The sequence below is a fragment of the Crocuta crocuta genome, unplaced genomic scaffold (assembly GCF_008692635.1).
Source record: "Crocuta crocuta isolate KB4526 unplaced genomic scaffold, BGI_CrCroc_1.0 scaffold327, whole genome shotgun sequence".
Lineage (NCBI taxonomy): Eukaryota > Metazoa > Chordata > Mammalia > Carnivora > Hyaenidae > Crocuta > Crocuta crocuta.
The window spans coordinates 399,926-419,787 of record NW_027529176.1 but is presented as its reverse complement, the minus strand read 5'-3'; the positions used below and the strand labels follow the sequence as shown (position 1 = coordinate 419,787).

General features: G+C 48.9%; 1 protein-coding gene across 7 annotated transcripts in view; it reads left to right on the top strand.

Moving 5' to 3' along the window:
• The window catches only part of PPP1R16A (protein phosphatase 1 regulatory subunit 16A), a 36,120-nt gene that overhangs the window by 6,538 nt on the left and 9,720 nt on the right, over positions 1-19,862 (top strand). For 2 of the 7 annotated variants that reach the window (XM_077758205.1, XM_077758198.1), the window contains exon 2: positions 17,774-17,914. The exons of 3 other annotated variants lie outside the window; for them this stretch is intronic. The gene's annotated coding sequence lies outside the window, so the exon portion shown is untranslated. Of the gene's footprint in view, positions 1-14,148; positions 14,280-17,749; positions 17,915-19,862 lie in introns of those variants that run through there. 2 more of the 7 variants (XM_077758201.1, XM_077758199.1) reach the window with 2 other exon arrangements.

The following is a 19,862-nucleotide window of genomic DNA, read 5'->3' as shown; positions in this document are numbered from 1 at the left end:
TCAAGATATTAAGCAGTTCTATATAAATTTTAGAATTAGCTTTTCAGTTTTTCCAAAAGGTTTTCTGAGATTTTGATTGGGATTATATTGAAGCTTTAGATCTATTTGGGGGAGAATTGATATTTTAACTATGTAGGAAATGGTGTATTTCTACATTTATTTAGTTCTTTGTTGTTAACCTTAAAGTAAAACTGCCATTTATTTTGCCAGCAAAAATGTGTTTATTTGTGTATAGCAGAGAATTGCAATCTGGGACAAGCAAGCCACAAGCCAGTGTGCACATCGAAGGGGAGCAATAGAGCAAAGAGGGTGACAGCTGTTTCATATAGGAGAGGGGGTTGGAGTAAACTGGGGGTTTAAGTATAGTGGCTTATCATTGGCTGGGCTGTTGCTACCAGAATGAAATCTTCCTGCTAGGTTGGTAAAGCTACTGGGCGAGGCTGGTCTCGTCCTTATAGATGTGCAATTGACAAGGAGTGGTGGGGAGCGAGAGCTCCCCCTTCTGGCCGCCCGGCTGCCTTCTGTGACTGAGCCTCGCATTTCCCCTTTTGATTAAGATCGCTCTTTGAAAGCATTACTAATCAAGAGGCAGGTTCTCCATATTTACTGATTGGTTGTCATGTCACATTGGACTGTGACACGTGCACCGCATTTGGAAACTGTTTAAGGCTGCATTTGAGTAACAAGGTTAGGAGGGAGAACTCAAAGGCACTTCTCATCTATCTTCCATATTTATCAAGGTCTTAAGTGTTGGAGATCATCTCGAAGCATAGAGCCGGCATCACCTTTTTGGGTACACTGTTTTTAAGGAAAAATAATTTGACAGACAACCAGATAAAAACAATTATACAAAACAGAAGAACTAGCATAACAAATTGTATAATGATTCTAAACTAGGACTCTGGCACCTGGGTGGCTCAGTTGGTTAAGCATCCGACTTTGGCCCAAGTCAGAATCTCAAGGTTCATGAGCTTGAGCTCCACATCGGGTGCTGTACTGACAGCTCAGAGCCTGGAGTCTACTTTGGATTCTGTCTCCCTCTCTACCCCTCCCCCACTTTCACTCTGTTTCTTTCTCAAAAATAAACATTAAAAAAATATAATAAAATAAACTAGGACTCTAGGTCTGAAAGTAGCCAACTGAAATATTTATTGGCACTTATTCTGACTTAGGGAAGAATGGTTCTCCCCACAAAGGCAAACCCAGAGTCGTGCATGCCTCCTGGAAGTCTCTGCTTTTTAAAAAAAAAAAAATATATATATATATATATTTTTTTTAATGTTTTATTTATTTCTAGGGGNAGACTGAAACAGGCTCCAGGCTCTGAGCTGGCAGTCAGCACAGAGCCCGACCCAGGGCTCGAACCCACGAACCGCGAGATCATGACCTAAGCGAAAGTCGGACGCTTAACCGACTAAGCCACCCAGGCGCCCCTCTGCTTTTTTTTTAATTTTTAAAATGTTTATCTATTTTTGAGAGAGAGAGAGAGAGAGACACGGTGTGAGTGTGGGAGGGGCAGAGAGAGAGAGAGAGGGAGACACAGAATCTGAAGCAGGCTCCAGGCTCGGAGCTGTCAGCACGAGCCTGACACAGGGCTCAAATTCACAAACCGCGAGATCAAGACCTGAGCTGAAGTCAGATGCTTAACCAACTGTGCCACCCAGGTGTCCCTGCTTTTTTTTTTTTTTTTTTTAATTATTTATTTTGGGAGAGAGCAAGTGCATGTGCACAGCCCAGCTCAGGGCTCAGTCCCACAAACTGTAAGATCATGACCTGAGCCGAAGTCAAGAGTCTGATGCTTAACTGACTGAGCCCTCTAGACACCCCAGCAGATCTCCACCTAAACCATCATGAAAGCAGAGGAGCCCAGTGAAGAACTAATCTGATGCATTTGAGAAGATGCAGTGAAGGTATAAACATGAAGCAACAGCTGATGAATTTTGTGCAAAGTAGCAAAACTTCAAAGATGTTTTATTTTTATTTTTATTTTTTTTAAATTTTTTAATGTTTTTTTTTATTTATTTCTAGGAGAGTGAGAGAGACAGTGTGAACAGGGGAGAGTCAGAGAGAGAGGGAGTGACAGACTCTGAAACAGGCTCCAGGCTCTGAGCTGGCAGTCAGCACAGAGCCCGACGCGGGGCTCGAACCCACGAACCGCGAGATCATGACCCGAGCGAAAGTCGGACGCTTAACCGACTAAGCCACCCAGGCGCCCCACTTCAAAGATGTTTTAAAACAGAATTGTTATCTCAAAGGAATTATTTGGAACCAAATGTGTTACAGATAATACAGCCTCTAGGGTTGCAAATTCAGAGACCATGAATTTGGATAAGAATCCAAAGTCAGTTAATATTTCAGTTGAAAGAAGACTTTTGTGAATTCTGAACCTTCTAAGCTTTCCGAAAAAAAGCAAGTGAAAAATTAATTTCTCACAGGATCATGATGAGGTTGTTTGTGAAGCTGCATAATCATAGAAGTTTACCCCTTTCACAAGGGCTTGGGAAATGGCAGACAAGGGCATTGTCTTTCCATGAAAAAGAGATAAGAAGCAACAGTGAGAAAAAGGAACAGAGGCCTAGTCTCCAGAAAGCTGTCTCGTCAGATGTCGTCTGCTTCAGTTTGGGAGGTCTTCACTTTCAGGCCACCAGATGTGCAGGGCCAGTTAGGCTCTGGTGCTTTCTTTAGATGTATCACGTGAATTCAAGGGTCTCTTCCGCTGAGTTTGGTGAACAAAGGGTGGCTAGCAGTACCTGGTAAAGGCCTTTTCAGAGGAGCCTTCCAGCAGGCAGAACCTTCAGATGACAGGTGTGATGCTTCAGGCATTGTCTCCTGGGAGTGCCTGGTGACAAGATTACTCTATCAAAGCATGGTTACTTTTTTTTTTTTTTTTAAGATTTTATTTATTTAAGTAATCTGTACACCCAACATGGGGCTCAAACTCACAACCCGAGATCAAGAGTTACAGTCACATGCTCTACCAACCGACCCAGACACCTTATCCTTTATTATTTTTTTAAGATTTTTTTAAAATTTTTAAAGAATCTCTATGGGGTGCCTGGGTGGCTCAGTCAGTTGAGCATCCGACTTCAGCTCAGGTCATGATCTCGCGGTTTGTGGGTTCGAGCCCTGCATCAGGCTCTGTGCTGACAGCTAGCTCAGAGCCTGGAGCCTGCTTCAGATTCTGTATCTCTCTCTCTCTCTGACCCTCCCCTGCTCATGCTGTCATTCTCTTTCTCTCTCTCTCTCTGTCAGAAATAATAAACATAAAAAAAAAAAAAAAGAATCTTTACACCCAACGTGGGGCTTGAACCTACGACCTGAGAGCAAGAATCACATGCTCCACCAACTGAACCAGCCCAGTATCCCCACTTTCATCCTTTAAGAACCATTAGTAAACCATGAAACATCTGCTAACGCCTTGGCTAAAGGCGTTTCCTGCAAATTGTCATGGGAGTCAAAAGGTGATCTGTCAGCATTAAGCAGTGATGAGGGGTTTTGTCTGGATCCAGATGTAGTCTTTACTTCAAGATCAGATGCCCAAAGTTTTAAACCTGAGTTTGAGCAAATTGGAGGTTTTTTGCAGGGCACAGGGAGACTTTATGTCTCTTTAAGGCCAAAAATTTTATTTTATTTTATTTTTAATTTTTTTTTTTTTTCCCTAGGAGAGAGAGAGAGAGACAGCGTGAGCAGGGGAGGGTCAGAGAGAGAGGGAGTCACAGACTGAAACAGGCTCCAGGCTCTGAGCTGGCAGTCAGCACAGAGCCCGACGCGGGGCTCGAACCCACGAACCGCGAGATTATGACCTGAGCGAAAGTCGGACGCTTAACCGACTAAGCCACCCAGGTGCCCCAAGCCCAAAAATTTTAAATGTGGATGCTGTCTCCTGTTAAGAGGTCTAAACAGGGGAGCAGAGAAGCAAATCATCTACATATTGTAATAAAGTAGAGCCTGCAGAAAACTTTCCATCATCCAAATTAGTTTTTAAGGTTTGTGAAAAGTAAGAACTCTGTATAACCCTAGGGCATTACTGTCCAGGCGGGTTGTGGTTCTTCCCAAGTGAAGGGAAAAAGATGCTGGCTCTCCTTATTGACTAAAAACCAAAATGTACTGCTTGGGTCAATTACATTGAAAAATGTGAATTCTTTGGGAGTGGATGCTTGAGGGTTGGGAACAAGAGGGTGTTGAGGGTTAGCCGTGTTATGTGTTGCTGAGAGGCTCTGGACAAACTTCCCTTCTGTGACCACTGGGTTTTCTTACAGGTAAAATGATATTACAGGGGATAATGGGACACTAAGCCTTGTAATCTGTTATGGGCTTGAAGCCATAAAGCGCTTCTTTACAGGTATTAGTTCTAGGGAGAGGTTTGGAGAGGACCTATTTTTTTTAAAAGCCTATTGATTTATTTATTTATTTTCTTACTCATTCATTCATTCATTCATTCATTCAGAGAATATGCACTAGCTGGGGAGGGGCAGAGAGAGAGGGAGACACAGAATCTGAAACAGGCTCCAGGCTCTGAGCTGTCATCAGGAAGCCCGATGTGGGGCTTGAACTCCCAAGCTGTGAGATCAGGGCCTGAGCCCCCCAGGCGCCCCTTGAGGGATCCACTGGAATCTGACATTGGTTGCATTGTGGATTCTGCCAATATCAGTTGAGGATTTTGCCCATAAACATGGTGGCAGCTAGAGTCAGAAACACCAAATAGAGACCGCAGAAGGTGATTTAGTTGCCCTGGTTGGCCGTTTTGATTACTGTTGTCAAATCCTAGAATTATTTCCCCTCTGTGAGAAAAAAATTCTGGCGTGATACTTTTCCAAGACCTCAATCCAATAACTGAATAGGTTGGGAAGAACTAAGGAGAAATGGGCAGGTGTCTCTCAGAGGCCTAGGCAGAGAGGGTGGGCGTGGAGACAGAAGCCTGGTGAGGTTTGCTAGAGGCCCCACTGTCGGAGGGACTGCGCTGTAGCAGTGGGGCCGGGCGCCGGGGTTGTGACTATGCTGTCAGCACAGCGGCGCTCATTCCTGATCCTGAGAGTGGTTTCTCCAAGCCGATCACAAGAGGGAGGACTGTGAAGAGCCTTGTAGGCCCTCAGAGCCCCTGCGTTGGGAATTGGGACATTGGAAAGGCTGGCGAGAGGGTGAGGGCGCCTGGAGTGCCTCAGTTGGTGCCTGTCTTCTCACCAGTGTCCTGGCCCTTTGTGATGACAGCAGAGACAAGAGGGGTTTGGTTTGTTCAGGGGCCTTCATTTCCCAGAGTTGAAATTTAAGAATTTTATTGGTCTTGGGCGCCTGGGAGGCTCAGTCGGTTAAGCATCCGACTTCAGCTCGGGTCATGATCTCGCGGTTCATGGGTTCGAGCCCCATGTCGGGCTCTGTGCTGACAGCTCGGGGCCTGGAGCCTGTTTCAGATTCTACATCTCCCTCTCTCTCTGACCCTCCCCTGCTCATGCTGTCTCTCTCTCAGAAATAAATAAAACATTAAAAAAAATTAAAAAAAAAATTTTATTGGTCTTCCTTTTATGTGACTCATCTCGCATGTGACTGATGTGGCCTCTGCTGGATTAAATGACAGAGTTCCATCCTGGTCCTTTTAACTCATGGAGGAGAGACCTGGTTCAGCCTGTTAGTAAATGCAGAGCGGACTGCTCCCCTGGTGGGCCCCGCACCTGAAGGAGGACCAGAGGTTTTTTTAAAGACAGTTTGGAGTCAGTTGTAATTATGAACAGGTTATTCAGGCTTTTGTGCACAAGCCTGGATTTTATTCCAGGCCACAGGGTTGAGGAAAGCTCCCGTCGAGGGCCGCTGAGTGGCTCTGCCACTTAAGTGTCCAAGTTTGGCTCACCTGTCCTTGCTCTGCGGCGGTTTCTAGCTGGTGTTCTGGTAACTTGCCCACAGCTAGGGGTTTGTCCTCTAAAACCCCTTCAGGATGCTCCCTTCGGGCTAGCTGTACCCAGTGTTTGGCCCGGCCCTCATCGATGTATGTGGCCTAATTGATAAAAATCTGAGAGACCAGGTAGAGAAGTTTCAATAACTATGTTAAACTCTTCAGCAAAGCTAGGAGTCTTAGTAACTTTACTTTTTTTTTGTTTTAAATGTTTATTTATTTTGAGAGAGAGACAGAGAGAATGGGGGGGGAGCAGGGAGAGAGCAAGAATCTCAAGCAGTTTCCATGCTGTTAGCACAGAGCCCGACGCAGGGCTTGAACCCACAACTCTGGGATCATGACTTGAGCTGAAATCAAGAGTTGGATGCTCTACCCACTGGGCCACCCAGGTGGCCCCAGAAGACTTAACTTTAAAGGCCCAAGTTTTAATAGGTTCAGGAGAGGAGGGGGAGGGAGAGGTTCAGAGGAAAAGGGAAGCCTGGCAGAGAGAGTAGAGGAAAATAGCCCTGGAGGTGGGGCCCAAGTACCAGTGGCTGCTGTGCATCTGCAGATGAAGAGGATGGGGAAGGGACAAGGGGCCTCAGAAGCCCCTGAGACTCCTTTTAATTGTTTGTTTGCCTCAGGGCACGTGCGTTGCAACAGTCAGTTAAGTGTCAGTCTCTTGATTTTGGCTTAGGTCACGGTGTCCTGGGTAGTGAGTTCCAGCCTCCAGTCGGGCTCCGTGCTGACAGTGCGGAGCCTGCTTGGCATTCTCTCTCACCTTCTCTTTCCGCCCCTCCTCTCTGCCTCTCTCTTCCTCTCCAAATAAATGAGTAAACTTAAAAAAAAGAGAAATCGCATTTTTCTTTTTTTTTGATGTTTATTTATTTATGAGAGATTACAGTTTATTTCAGACACAGAAATTGGGGGCTGGCCAGTGGGCCCCATGATATTTGTTTAGTTTTGAGAGAGAGAAAGTGTGAGCAGGAGAAGGGCAGAGAACGAGCCAGGGGGAACAGAGAATCTGAAGCAGGCTCCGTGCTGACAGCAGACAGCCTGATACGGGGATCAAACTCTCGAACCATGAGATCATGATGTGAGCCAAAGTCGGCTGCTCAACTGACTGAGCCACTCAGGTGCCTGAAATAGTATTTTTTCAAAGAGGCAAGCTTAGAATCCTGAAAACATTTGGAAGCCTCCAGATACCATTTAAAGTAGGCGTCCCATTCAGAGTATCACCCTTTTCCTTCCTTCCTTCCTCCCTCGTCTCCCCTCCCTTCCCCTCCCCTCTCCTCACCTCCCTTCCCCTTCCCTTCCCCATAATGGTCATTAAAGTTATAAATTACTTTTGGTTAAATCAGTCTATTTACTTATAAATGAGCATGTGGAGAGACCATAGCTTTTAAGTGTTTATTTTGAGAGAGAGAGAACACAGCAGAGAAGCAGAGAGAGAATCCCAAGCAGGCTGTGCTCTGTCAGTACAGAGCCTGATGCAGGGCTCGAACTCACAACCTGTGAGATCATGACCTGAGCTGAAATTAAGAGTTGAATGCGTAACCAGATGAGCCACCCAGGTGCCCTGAGACCATTTTTAAACTTAAAACCAGCCAGAGTCCCAGTAGGGAGGACATTCAAAACATTTATGATCCCTGGGATCCCATTTTTTAGAAGTTTTTCTCTAGAGCAAGAGAGCACTCCCTGACCAGCACAGTTTCAGTGGCAACAGCCTGGCTGCAGAAGGAATCAGGCCAAAGGCCAGCATGTTTTCAATAGGAACAGTCTAGTTCCAAATGGGAGTCAGACTGAAGGCCAAATGGGCATTCCCAGAAAAAACAAGGCCTTGAAACAGACACTGAATAAAGTACTGAGAGCCTAACAGAGAGCAGAACTTGGAGTCCAGGAGAAAACTTCCCCTCACGCTTTGGGGTGGGTACGAAAGCACTGAGCTCCATTGGCTCTGTGGGTACGAGCACCAGCTTGCTCGACAGCCTCAGGATTGTTGGGGGTCTTCCGGGTCTCACTTGTGATCACCAAGTAATATTAACCTTAAAGATAAAACTGCCACTTATTTTATTAGTAAAAATGGGTTTATTTGGGAATAGCAGGGAATTGCAACCCGCGACAAGCAAACTCTGTCAAAAGCCCAGGCAGGTCTGCAGAGCACAGGAGAGCAAGGCTCTTTAGAGGAAAGGGGGTGTGGGGAGGGGCTGGTGGCAACTAAAAGCCCTCCTAGTGGGCAGTGAAGTGTAGCCTAGGCAGTAGCGGCCTGAAGGTCCCTGTTGAGTGGGTAATTGACACGAGAGCTCCCTCTGCTGGCCGCCAGACTCCATTCTAAATAAGGTTTGATTTTGTTAATTTTTTTTTTAAATGTTTTTTATTTATTTCTGAGAGAGAGAGAGAGAGTGAGCAAGGGAGGAGCAGAGAGAGAGGGAGACACAGGATCAGAAGCAGCTCCAGGCTCCGAGCTGTCAGCACAGAGCCCGACGCGGGGCTTGAACCACGAACCGCGAGATCATGACCCGAGCCGAAGTTGGATGCTTAACCGACTGAGCCACCCAGGCGCCCCTGATTTTGTTAATTTTTATACTGTGTTCTCTATTGCTGTATATCACATTACCCTAAAAGACAGTGGGTTAAAACAATAAGCATTTATTTTCTAACAATTGCTGTAGGTCAGGAATTCAAAAATGGCTTAGCTAGGTGGTTCCCGTTCAAGGTCTCATGTGTTTGCATTAATATAGCCAGGGCTGCATCAGCTGAGGGTTGGACCGGGCCAGAGGGTCTACTTACAGGCTGGCCGTCACCAGCTCTCACCCGTGGCTTTTCCATAGGTGCTTAAGTGTCTCACAGCATACCCGCTAGTTTCCTCCAGCATCAGAGATCCAAGAGAGGGCAAGCAGGAGGCTTCATGACCTTTTATGACCTAATCTCTGAAGTTATCCGCTGCCATTTCTGCTTTTGTTTTCTTTTTTTTAAATTTTTTTTTTAATGTTTTATTTATTTCTAGGAGAGAGAGAGAGACAGCGTGAGCAGGGGAGGGTCAGAGAGAGAGGGAGACACAGAATCTGAAACAGGCTCCAGGCTCTGAGCTGGCAGTCAGCACAGAGCCCGACACGGGGCTCGAACCCACGAACCGTGAGATCATGACCTAAGCGAAAGTCGGACGCTTAACCGACTAAGCCACCCAGGCGCCCCTCTGCTTTTGTTTTCTGTTTGTTAGAAGTAAACATCTAGAGGCTCCTGGCTGAGTGTCTTGACTTCGTCTCAGGTCATGATCCCGAGGTTTGTGAGTTTGAGCCCCACATTGGGTTCTGCACTGACAGTGTAGAGCCTGCTTGGGATTCTCTCTCTCTCTCTCTCTCTCTCTCTCTCTCTCTTTCTCTTTCTGCCACTGTCCCACTCACGCTCTGTCTCTCTCAAAATAAATAAGTAAAATTTAAAAAGAAGTGAGAAGTGAGTAATTAAATCCAACCCATACTGAAGGAGAAGTGTTTAGGCTCTACCTTTTCAAGGGGGTGTCAAAGTATTCCATACTTTGTGATATTAATTTTGTAAGTGATAATGAACATTTTACACTTTCCAGTTGCCCGTTGCTATTACAGACATACAGTTAATTTTGACACATTGTCCTTGTATTTCACAACCTTGGTAAGTATACTTATTTATTCTAGTACCTCTGTCGTAGATTCCTAAGGATTTTTTTTAAGTTTATTTATTTAGTTTGAGAGACAGAGCATGAGGGGGGGCGGGTAGAGAGAGAGAATCCCAAGCAGGCTGTGTGCTCTCAGTGTAGAGACTGACTTGGGGCTTGAACCCACAAACTGTGAGATCATAACCTGAGCTGAAGCCCAAGAGTCAGCTGCTTAACTGACTGAGCCCTGGTGCCCCTCCTAAGGGTTTTCTACACATCTGCATACCTTTCTACATGCTTTCTGAATCTGAAGAGTTTTATGTCTTCCTTTCCAATCTGCATTCTCTTTATTTCTTACCTTAGTGCACTGTCTTGGACCCTCTATGACAAGGTTGCACAGGATTGGTGTCCCTGATCCTAGGAGGAAAGTATTTGTTTTTTTCCCATTAGGCATGATTGAGCTGAGGAATCTTCCTTCTATTTCTAGTTTTCAAAGTTTTGTTTGTTTGTGTAATTTTATAAAAAAAGTGCAGTGGCGGGGGAGAGGGAGAGAGAATCTTAAGCAGGCTCCATGCTCAGTGCAGAGCCCGATGAAAGGATTGAGTCCACAACCCTGGGATCATGACTTGAGCTGAAGTCAAGAGTTAGATGCTCAACTGACTGAGCCACCCAGGTGCCCCAAAGTGCCTGTTTTTTTATCATGATCAGATGTTGGATTTTGCCAAATGCATTCTCTACTTTTATTGATTTGATTGTATTTTCATTTTTAAAATGTTAAACTTTTTGTTCTTGAAATATACCCCACTTGGTCATGACGTTTTATTTTTTTAATGTATTGCTGGATTCAACTTGATAATAATGTTAAAAGGATTTTTGAAGCTAGTCATAAATAAATTGGTGGGTGGTATTATTATTATTATTATTATTATTATTTTTATTTCCAGGAGAGAGAGAGAGAGACAGCGTGAGCAGGGGAGGGTCAGAGAGAGAGGGAGTCACAGACTGAAACAGGCTCCAGGCTCTGGGCTGGCAGTCAGCACAGAGCCCGACGCGGGGCTCGAACCCACGAACCGCGAGATCATGACCTGAGTGAAAGTCGGACGCTTAACCGACTAAGCCACCCAGGAGCCCCTTTCTAGCTTCTTAAGTAGACGCTTAGATCATTGACTTGACCTTCTTATTTAAGCATTCAAAGGTAAACATTTCCTTCCAAGCACTGCTTTAAGTGCATCTCACATATTTTAATATGTTTACATTTATCATCCAGCTCAAAATATGTTCTAATTTCCGTTTTGATTTGTACCTTAGCCTGTAGGTTACTTAGAAATATGCTTTTCAGCTTCCAAATATTTGGGAGTTTTTCCAGATATATTTTTGTTATTGATTTCTAACTTAATTCCATTGTGGTTGGTAAACATACCCTGTGCTTTCATTCCTTATAAATCTGCTGAGTCATGGGTTATGTCCCAGCATGTGGTCTACCCTGGTGAAATAAAAAAAAAAAATTTTAGCTTTTATTATTGGAAAATCTCAAACGCCTGTGTGAGTGGGTAGGACATAGCTGCCCCACGCTCACCGCCCAACCCCAGCTCTGGCCGTTCCCAGCCGCCTGGTTCTGTTTCACCTGAACCTCTGATGTTATTTTGAAGCAAATCTCAAACATGTTATTCTCTCTGTAAATATTTTTGTATCTATTTGTAAAAGGAGAAGTGTTTTTTTTTTTTTTTAAGTTTTTATTTATTTTGAGAGAGAGCATCCATGCAGGGGAGGGGCAGAGAGAAAGGGAGAGAAGAATCCCAAGCAGGCTTCATGCTTTCAGCACAGAGCCCACCTGGGGCTCCATCTCACAAACCGTGAGATCGTCTCTGGAGCCAAAATCAAGAGGTTGAGGCTTAACTGACTGAGTCACCGAGGCGCCCCCACATCACAAGTTTATGTGGCTACTTCCAGGTCATATTCAGGACCACAGGAATTTTACTTTACCTCCTTACTCTTACGTTTGTATCTTTTTTCTTCCAAGCCGAGAATCTGGGTTCTCTGGAGCCAGGATGACGGAATTGTTACCTTACAAGTGTTAAGTGAGCTGCTTCTCTCGTGCGTCCCTCAGGAGGCCTAAGCTGTCTTGGGTAGAAATCCCAGCGTCTCTGCCAGTCACACGAGCATGGAAAACGGGCAGCTCTGGTGATTGCCCGCCGCAGGCACCTCCGTCCCTGCGAGCAGTCTCAGCAGCCTGGCCGGGCGCCTGCAGGGGCTGGTCTGGAGCTGCCTCCTTTTCCTCCTCTTCCTCTAGCCCCCCATGCCTTTTACTTTGTTTGTTTCCTTGTTTGTTTGATTTTTTTTTTTTTTTTTATGTGGGGCACCTGGGTGCTCAGTGGGTTAAGAGGCCCGGTCTTGATTTGGGCTCAGGTCATGGTCCCACAGCTGTTGAGTTCGAGCCCCGCTTCGGGTCCTCTGCCTCCCTCTCTCTGTCCCTACCCTACTCACACTGCACACGCTCTCAAAATAAGTAAGTGTTTTGAGAAGGAAGACAGAGAGGGCACGCAGGCAGGGGAGAGCAGACAGAGGAAGACAGAGCATCTGAAATGGGCTCCACGCTGACAGCACAGAATCCAATGTGGGGCTTGAACTCATGAACCATGAGATCGTGACCTGAGCCAAAGTTGGATGCTTAACCAACTCGACCACCCAGGAGCCCCTACTTCTTTTCTTAACTGTGGTAAAATGTAAGTAACGTAAAATTTAACACTGTAACCATTTTTAGGTACAATTCGATAATATTAAGTGCATGTGCAATAGTGTGCGGCCATCGTCAATATCCATTTCTAGAACCTTTGTAAACAGTTCCCACCCCTGTCCACCAGCCCCTGACGACCACCATTCTTTCTGTGTCTGTGAATCACCTATGCCGGCGCTTCCTGTGAGTGGAAGCCTACCTGTCCTTTAGTGGAGACATTTGTAGCATGCGTCAGATTTTCCTTCTTTTTTATGACCGCGTATCCCCTTATGTGTATGGACCACATTTTGTTTGTCTTTTCCTTTGTCAGTGGACATTTGACTTGTTTCTGCTTTTTAGCTATTGTGAATAACGTTGCTGTGAACATTGGTGCACAGATATCTGAGTCCCTGTCCCAGTTCTTTTGTGTATGTGTCCTGAAGCAGAATGTGCCCCCCCCCCCTTTTACAAGGCAAGTGTGATAGAAGTTACATTGTTACGTTGCTCATAATCCTGTGTTTCCAAAGTTAGAAAGAATGTCAGTCTTTGTGTTTGCAGTTAGGCCGGATGCAGAACTATGCTTTCTCGTCTGCATGGCCCGTCACCCAGGTCCTAGCTTCAGGCTCACAGGGATTCTGCTGTTTTATGTGTCACCTGTCCCCTGCTTTCACGTCCTTGAGCTTCTCTGACCTCCGTTGTTGCATGGACACCCCCCCTTGCCGTCCTCTCTGTTCACCATTCTTGCCTCCAACTTCCAGGAGTCTGTGTACTAATCATGAACTCCCTCCCTTTCTGATGCCCCTCCAGTTCTCCNGGGGGGGGGGTGTCTCACTGTGGGTACGTGTGTGCTCGGTTGGTCATGGAGATCCGCACATCTCTTCTTCTAAGGCTGTGTGGCCCCCATGCCTCATCCAGCCCCCCACGCCCCAGCTCTCCTTACCACTGCTTCTGTGGCGCAAGGGTTGTTGTCTGTTGGGGAGACAGGTTTGAGTCCGAGCAGACCCAGAGTTACACCGTTGTGGTTTTGACCTTGTATCTGACAGACTTTACTTCCCAAATCTTCATGATGGGGTCCTGGCCCATTGGAGCGACTAGGCTAACTGAGGCTAAATGGGACAGTGTGGCTGCGGGGGCTGGAAAATGTGCCGGCCTCCAGGTGACCTGGACCAGAGCATCTGGAAGCCCTTTCTCTCTCCTAGCCAAGAACTAGCTTTTCTCTTCAGTCCTTACTGAGTTTCTTTTCAAGTGCAGACGCCTCCAGCCAAGTCTCTTTCACTAGGGGTTCTAGGCCCCTGAAGCCGCCTTGATATTCGTTTATTCAGTTTATTTTGGGGCTGGGTGGCAAAGGGCGACACAATGGAAGAGGGAGGCTTGGAGCTTTCTGCTTTGTGGGGAGAGGCCTAGTAGATTCCAGCCCCCTGGAGGCTGTGCTGCCAGAGCTCACTGTGGTCCCTACCTGTGTGTGGGGCCTGCTCTGGCCCTGGGGCCTCTGTCCCAGGGGCCCCCAGGATTTTCACCTGGCGCTTGTGACTGAGCTGAGTGAAATTTCATTTTGTAGATCAGAATCCTGGAGAGCTTGCATTTCGTCTGGCTCTCATAGGAGGGGAGGGGGGTCTGAGGAGGAGCATGGAGACCGCCGAGAAAGGACGCAGGCCCTTTGTGAAAGTCTCAGAGGAAGCTGAGACCAGGCGAGTGAGTCCTTGACGGGAGGCTGGGGAGCCAGAGGAGACGGGTTACAGGGCCGCAGCACGTGGCACACCTCACACAGGCTCGGGGACCAGCAGATGGGCGAGTGGAGCGGAGGCGAGGCTCTAGAACAGCCTCAGATAGGTGGGAACTTGCTCTGTGTCCAAGGTGGCACCGCGGAGCTGTGCGCAGAGAAGCAGCTTTTAAACAAACGGTGCTGGGACAGTTGGATGTCAATATGGAAGAAAAACGGTTTGGATCCTGTACGGTCCTGTGATGGACTGTTGCAGTCATAGAAGCCAAAACCTTAGAGCCGCAGAGCTCCGAGTGGACGCGTCGGTGCCCCGTGTGTGGATGGTGTGCTTGGACACATAGGAAAACTACAGGTGAGGCAGGGAGCGCAGGGAGAGTGAGGGAGGGCCCCGTCCTGGGGGGGCGCTCACGTGGGTCTGCGGTTCCACTTTCGGTGTGTGTTAGGCACTTTCTGTATTTGTATCACACTTCACAGTGAGGAAAGACTTTGGAAAGGGGACCCGCATGGGGGGGAACGTGTGGAAGCCTGTCTGGCCCAGGCCCAGGCAGGCCCGACTCCCAAGAGGTCCAGGCCGGCTGCGCTTCGTGGGAAGGGGCCCCGCTGCTGTGACGCACGCGGCTGCTGAGTGCTGGGGCAGACGCCTGGGCAGGCCCCGGGCCTGGGCTGCGTGTCTGGGTCTGGACTTCCGCGGGGCTGTCAGGACCCTGGGGGTGTTTCATGCAGAGGAGAGGGGGTTCAGGTTGCCATTTTCAGTGCCCTGGGGCTGCATTGTGGGGACAGGTTGGAACCCCGGCTGGGAGCAGAACAGGGGGAGGAGCCTGTGAAAGACGCACACCCAGTGGGAGCCAGGGCCCACGGGTAGCTCGGGCCTTGCCTCTCGGGGCCTCCCCTCCCCTCCCCTCCCCGGCAGGAGGGTCCGGCCATGCCGAGGGCTTCCCCACTCCTGCTGTTGCCTGCGTCCCAGTTCTCGAACTCCCCCGGTGTCTTCCCGCTGGGCCTTTACGCCGACCCGTCACTCAGACTGGTTGCTCCTTCCTGCCTATGAGCCGGCACCTTGTAGGTGGTCAGTCATCTCCTGCCCTTTCCTTGAATGTCTGCCTGGAGGGGCAGGAGCTGTGCCTGCTGCTTGTGGAAGAAATGAGTGAATGAGCAGGGGATGTGGGCTTTCTGGAGCCCGGGTCTGCCTTGGTAACCATTGTGCTGGCAGGGTCATTGAACCATGGTGGGGGCTAGCTCGTGCCGAGGACTTTCCCAGAGCGGACATTCCCTTCCTGGGGTTCTCCTGTGAGCGGAGTCTGGGAGGCGGAGGCTGGGACCAGGGGAGGCAGAGGGACCAGAGGAGGTTCCGGGCCCCAGGCAGTAGCGCAGGCAGAATTGGAGTCACTTCCACCAAGGGGCTGCCCGTAATGGGTCCCTGAGAGCCTGTGGTGGGAGACAGGCAGACGGACAGGGGAACAAGCGTGTGTCAATCTGAGTGATCAGGGCATGGAGGAAGGACCCTTCTGACCCTTCTGGAATAGGAGGCCATCAGCCCTATTCCTGTGTTGGCTTTGAGGTCCTTGTGAGCCCAGAATGACAGGTGACCTGTGGAACAGTGTGGACGTGGCCCCTCCCCTCAGAATTCCCTGGTGCCTTGGGCCGCAAGTGAGGAGAATAACCCCCAGCCTCACAGGGCAGGTCTCTGAAAGTCATTCTGATGCTGTGACAGGTGAGTGTTATGTGGCAGCCAAACTTTCCATTCTGCCCGGATGACCCTGGGGTCCCCATTGCCCATGTGGCCAGGTGCTCGGGGAGCCATGTGCCCTTGACCCTTGAGCATGCTTTTCCTGAAGCTTCAGGGAGCTGGACATCGACTGAGCATTTGAGCCCACAGCCTGGTGTCCCAGTTGTCCAGCTGTCCTGGGAATGCCCTGTAAAGTTACACCCCTGGAGCAGGTTCAGTGTGGAACCCGGACATGCTTCTTTTAGGGCAGTGCCTGCAGCAGGGTGGCTGTTGAAGGCTGTGGATACCGTTCCGGGACCGCCACACCGCCTCTGCGCCTTCCCCAGCATTGGTCTCGGCTCTTGAGGGAGTGACCTGGGATACATGTCTCCCTGGTGGCTGATGGCCAGGGGCCACCTTCCGTGGATGATGTGAGGTGGCCATGGAAGGTCTTCGGTCCATTTCCCTGTTTGGTGGAAGATTTTCTTTTGTTTTTTAGTAGTTCTTCTATCAATTGCTGGTTATATATTGCCAGTGCCATTTCTTCCTCTAGGCCATCCTTCTTTCACTTTTTATTTTTAAACATTATTTTGAGATCAATGCAGGTTTACATTCAGTTGTAAGAAATAGTTCAGAGAGACAGACCTACTTGCACACATCCCCAGTCCCTTGAAGACATTCGGCATCCACACTGATTTTCCCAGTTTTATATGCAGCTGTACACGTTTGCACACACGTGTGTGTTTACTTCTGCCCAGTCTTGTCACACACGTAGGTTTGTGTGACCACCAGAATCAAGGTGCAGAGCGGCTCCACGGCACAGACTCTGTGCTCCCTGCTCAGCCGTGGCCATCCTCTTCCTCAGCCCCCACCCCACACCCTAAGATCTGACCATATCAAGGATATTTCATCACTGGGACCACATGAGGTTTGACTGTTGGAGAGGCGCCCAGTGCCCTTGAGACGCACCCAAGTTGTGTGTATCCATAGCTGGGCCCTCTTCATTGCTGAAGAGTGTTGCATGATGTGGGTAGACCAGAGTTTGGTTAACCATTCACGCATTGAAGGACTGGGATGTTTCCAGTTTGGGGCTATTATGAAAAAAGTTGCTATGAAGTTCACGTTCAGGTGTTTGTGTAAACTTGAATGTTCATTTCTCTGGAACAAATGCCCAAGGTTGCAGCTGCTGGGTCCTCCGGTAAGCACACATTTACTTCTTTTAAGAATCTGCCGAACTGTTTTCCAGAATGGCTGTGCCATTTTCCATGCCCATCAGCAGGGTGTGAGACCCATTTTCTTTACACCCTTGCCATTCTGATAGATATGCAGTGATATCTCACTGTGGTTTTTAGTTTGCATTTTCCTGATGGCTAATGCTGCTAAAGATCTTCTCATGGGCTTCTTTGCCATCTGTATATTACCTTCAGTGAGATGCTGTTCATACCTTTTGCCCATTTTCTTTTTTTAATTTTATTTTAGAGAGTGCAAGGGGGAGAGGGGGCCAGAGCAGGTGGGGGAGAGGAGAGAGAGAGAGAGAGAGAGAGAGAGAGAATCTCAAGCATGGAGCCTTGACAAGAGGCTCCATCCATGACCCTGGGATTATGACCTGAGCTGAAATCAAGAGTTGGATGCTCAACTGACTGAGTCACCCAGACACCCCAATACAATTATTTTTCACATGAATCTTGTGTTTACCAATAATGTTCTGTTCTAATTAATTTTAAAGTTTTTCTAAAGGCTCTTTCAGGGAGTCTTGGAGGCTCAATCTGTTGAGCTTCTGTCTCTTGATTTCAGCTTAGGTTCAGGATCTCACAGTTCGTGAGATCGAGTCCCACATCGGACTCTGCACTGACAGCATGGAGCCTGCTTGGGATTCTCTCTCTCCCTCTCCGCCCCTCCCCCTGCTTGTGCATGCTCTGGTTCTCTCTCAAAACAAATAAACATTTAAAAAAGAAAAGGATCTTTCAGGTTTTTATCCTACACAGTGTCATTTGCAAAAAATGAGTTTTTTCTTATTCCTATCCTTATTCCACTTATTTCTTTTTTATACCCAGTTACACTGGTTAGAAGTTTAGTACAGATATGACTAGTAGTGATACAAATGTCTTTGTCTTGTCCAGTTGGCTTGCTGTTTTTTGAATTAGGTTGAGATAATCTCCATGCTGATGGACAGGACCCGGAGGCAGGAGTGAGCTGGTGTTGGAAGACGGGTCCTGGAGGGTCCTGCGTGCACGGGTCCGGGTCTTCGCAGCGGGATGAAGCAGTGTGCTGGGGGCCAGTGGCAGGTGGGTTGTTGGACTGGGTGGATATCTCTACAGATGGCAGCAGCTGAACATGAAACTAAGGGAGGAGAGGCAAGCGAAGCTGTGAGATCTCTGGAAGAATTAGTGCCATTGTGTGTGTGGGGTCTCCTGATCGGATGGGACCCCCAAATGTGAGACGACCCAATTGGGTGGAGGCTGGTCACCTGGATGGTGACAGAATTCATCCAAGACAGGACAAGGGAGACAGAAGTTTACTGAACACCCTCCAGGGAGCAGGGGGCAGGCCAGCAGAGACTGTCAGGAGGGAGGGGGTAGGAGCTGTAGCCAAGTCGGGGAGTGAGGAGGTGTGGAAACTATAGAATTTTCCTTCTTGGTAACTGCCAGGTTGTCAGTAGCCCACTGGTCAGCTAGGGCCTGTGGCTACTTCGAGGTGGGTCGTCTGATGGGCCTGTTTGTATTCAGCCCCGTGGGGGGTCGCTGTGAGCCCTTCTGCTTACTCAGGTTTCCATTGCTCAAGCCTGCTGCCTAAAAGCGCCTCTACAGAGTGGGCCCTGCACTTGTCTGAGGTGTGCTCTTTAGTCCGTGGCTCTGCTGGTTCCTTCAGAGTTGGGGCTGGTACTGGGCAGGCCTGGGTTCCCATCCGCGACTGTAAGTCAGGAGGGCTTGAGAGCGTGTGATGGTTGAGTACAGCTTGAAGCTGAAGGTGAGGACATGGGGCCTCTTGAGTACTGGGGCCAGCAGGACTGAGCTGGGGCAGGTGATGGTCTGAGAAGGGGGTGTTGAGCTGAAACGCTGGAGTGGGGGTTAGGAGGACAGTTCCTGGTGGTGACAGGGTTGAGGACACAGTTGGGGTAGAGGATGAGGTCATTGGCAGAAAGAAGAGCGAGACTGAGGGGCAGGGCGTTGAAGGTGGTCACGAGAGTATTGAGACCACCAGGAATTTAGACATGGTGCGGAGATGGGGCGGTGCCCACAGCAAGGGCTGGTGTGGGTGTCTGGCACAGCAGATGGCTCCCATCAACGAGGACTCTTTTTTTTTTAATGTTTTATTTATTTCTGAGGGGGGGGGTGGCAGTGTGAGCAGGGGAGGGATAGAGAGAAGGGAGACACAGAATCCGAAGCAGCTCCTGGCTCTGAGCTGCCAGCACAGAGCCCGATGCGGGGCTCGAACCCATGAACTGTGAGATCATGACCTGAGCCAAAGTCAGATGCTTAACTGACTGAGTCCCCCAGGAGCCCCCCCAGCTAGGACTCTTAAGGAGAGGAGTGGGGAGGGGGCTGAGGTGGAGAGAGAAGCCTGGCAGGAAGGGAGCAAGGTAGATAGAGGGGGACCTGGGGCTCCCAAGGGAGAGTGAAGCCCCAGAAACATGGCTGAGGCCGTCGTTGGGAAGGGTTTCAGGACCGGGGCACTGAGAGCAGGGTCAGAAGCCCCTCCTTGATGTTGCTCCCTCATCAAGCCCGTCTCTCCCTCCTTCCTGTCTCGTCCGAGGTCTCAGGAGGTGAAGCCTTCACCATTTCCTTCCCAGTTCTCCAAGGGGTCCTCTGCTGAGCTGGCAGTGGTCTCCTCATCCTTCTCTCTCCGGAGCAGGGCCCTTTGCGGTGGCGGGCATGTCCGAGGGCAGGAGCCTGTGCGGTGGCGGGCGCGTCCGAGGGCAGGAGCCTGTGCGGTGGCGGGCGTGTCCGAGGGCAGGAGCCTGTGCGGTGGCGGGCGTGTCTGAGGACAGTATCTTGAAATAGCATGTTTGGTCTCAGGCCTTTTACATGTCCCTAGATGCCTCGGGTGCGCCCTTGGCCTCTGTGCCCTGGCCACGCGGGCTGTCCAGGCTGAGTCCTACTGTTAATTATTAGGGAGCTGAGTATCTGGGTGTTTCCCATGGGATCTGTGTCCTTTGTCCCGTGAGCTGTCTTGCACTTTGCCCCATCACGACTGACTTGAAGACCACTTTGTCATATTTACTGTAAATGTTTT